Source organism: Lycium ferocissimum, unplaced genomic scaffold, assembly GCF_029784015.1.
Source record: "Lycium ferocissimum isolate CSIRO_LF1 unplaced genomic scaffold, AGI_CSIRO_Lferr_CH_V1 ctg9391, whole genome shotgun sequence".
In the NCBI taxonomy this organism is placed as follows: Eukaryota; Viridiplantae; Streptophyta; class Magnoliopsida; order Solanales; family Solanaceae; genus Lycium; species Lycium ferocissimum.
Window position 1 is genome coordinate 13567 of NW_026727706.1, and position 2768 is coordinate 16334.

Sequence of the window (2768 nt, forward strand, 5' to 3'; positions counted from 1 at the left end):
CTTGTACAAATAGCCCTTTGTGCAAATAGCCACCTGGAGCTCTAAATCTCCAACCAAGCAATCTCCTAAACCTTGTACGATTCCATCCCTATGAAGCTCGTAGAGACTTGGCTCCCATCAATGATCATCATGAAGTGTGTAGTGTGGAAATACACACTTGAGGCCTTTTGAAACGCTCCAAATGTGGTGAATAAACTCCACTGAAGATCATAGACTCTAAGTTGAGCTCCACCATGAATCATAGGCTCTATAAATGCACTCGAGCAAATGAGAATCATATCACAACGCCACCTTGTTGACAGGTCATTCATGAATTTATCCATCAGCTAGAGGGAAATCTTTGTACCATTTTTCGGCCAAACCAGACCCTACGAAGGTGGGACGAGGCCTCTGGGAAGAAGCCCGAGAAATGGGGACTACCGGTTTCTTGCTCTGCGGGTTGTTGCCCCTTTCTTAGTGGTGGTGGCTTTTCCCTCTCTGGTTCTTTTTGATCCTTGTGAGGGGCCCGAATGATCAACCTTTCCCTTTCCTTTGGTCACTATTGTACCTGTTTAAGTTCACAACACAAATAATTCAACTTATCGTTAGCAAGTTAAGCCCAAGTGGGGTCATGAACACTTATTGCAAGTCATGTTTTCATGCATTGAAGTTTTAACTTTTTCACTTTTTGGGTACTATCATGGCTTTATTAACTTTCAAGCTCATCCTAGGGTGAACCACCCCACGCCTAATTCAAACTATGGTACAAAAATTGAAACAAAGAAGTTAACTAACTTAAACTAAAAAGAAAGAAAATTAAAGAAAAATTATACTACAAAACAAGGGAAATCATGTTTGAGGACCTAGGTTGGTGGTTCACCCTTTAATTCTAGTGCTTTTCGACTTATGGGCGTTGATGGTGATGCCCTAAGGTTTCGAATGTTGTTTCAAGTTTAATTGCTACTCAAGACTTCAGAAAAATCACAAGAAACTTGGTTTAGGAATTTTGTCAAACACCTTGTGGGCATAGAACTATCCCTTTGAGTTTTGCAACAATGGAGGGTTGAAGAACCCTCTCTTTTGTTTGGGAATCATTGTTCTAGCATCCAACAACCATTTCAAACACAACAACACCAAATTCCCACCCAAATTCGTCCAACCCCATAAACCTTAATTTATCAATCTTAAAATCCAACACAAAGGGGGAAAAGGAAATGGGATTTAATGGACGAATATGAAGATTATTTACCTGTGTTGAGATATGAGATAATGCACACGAATTTCTTGACGGATGGAGATGATTAGGGGAAGGTTTTTAGTGCTTAAGTTCAATTTTGGGAAGAGTTTAGAGAGAGGGAGGGAGTTTGTGAGCAGAGGGGGGAATTGGGGGGTCATTCGTGTTTAAATCTTAAAGAAAAAAAAAATCGAACCAGGGCAACCTATGCGTTGGATGTGCGTCACATATCCAGCGCACAATACCCCACTCTTTGAACTCTACACTTAGCACAAATTTTGCCCTGATTACACCTCGTGCTGGCTATGCTACGCATGCCCAGCACACAAAACATCTCTCTGAACTTTTTACTTAGCCAAAATTTGGCTCTGATTACACCTCGTGCACTGGATATGCGACGCATGCCCAGCGCATAAAACACCTCTCTTTGAACTTTTTACTTAGTCAAAATTTGGCTCTGATTACACCTCATACGCTGGTTATGCGATGCATGCCCAGCGCATAAAACTCCCCTCTCTGAATCTTTTACTTAGCCAAATTTTTGGCCTGCTTACCTGTTGTGCGCTGGTCATGCGGCGCATACGCACAGCACAATACAAAACTGAAGCTCAATTCCTGATGTTTTGCACTTGTTTCGGGTTCTCGTTCCTTACTTAGCCCTGCAACATGAACAAACGTGACATATATGCTGTAAAAGTTGGGTTGCCTCCCAACCAGCGCCTTAGTTAAGGTTGTGGCATGACCTTTTTTGTATTTTTCTTTTATTTGAATTGTTACATTACAAACTCGGGTTTCCTTCTGAGAAGCGCTTGATTTAATGTCGCGGCACGACGCGTATCCTTCTATACTCATCATCATAGAGCACTTGCTCCTTCTCCTTGTCAAAGTGTCACGACCCAACCGGAGGGCCGCGACGGGCACCTGGTGCTAGCCCACCCGGGCACCTCTTAACATACTTTCACGTCACATCTAGATGAACCACATAGTTAAATCATACTTTTCATTCATCATCATTCTAATCTCATTGGGCGACGATTCATTTATATCAACACTAACAACTATTCCCAAATAAATGTACATAAGCCGACGAGGCTTAACAAAATAATATCCAAAATATAGGCGGACAAGGCCAAACACATCTACCCATATACACATATCTACGAGCCTCTACACATGTCTCCGCTATGTAGTCCCTGAATAATGTGGCTATGGATCAAGTCTTTCTCCTTGGCCACCTGCAGGCATGACGCAGCGTCCACAAACAAAAGGACGTCAGTATGAAGGATGTACTGAGTATGTAAAGCATGATCAATATCAATATGAAAGCATAATAGATAAGGTATGAAATAACATAGGATGGGAGATAATTATATCATCATCATAACCCTTACCTGCTTTTCATAGGGACATTCCATTTCTATTGCGTATCTGTGTACATACATCCATATCCGTATCCGTATACGTATCCGTACTCATTTACATTTCGTATCCATTTTCGTATTCGTAGTCATATTTCCATTCATACTCATATTCATATCATATACATATCACATTA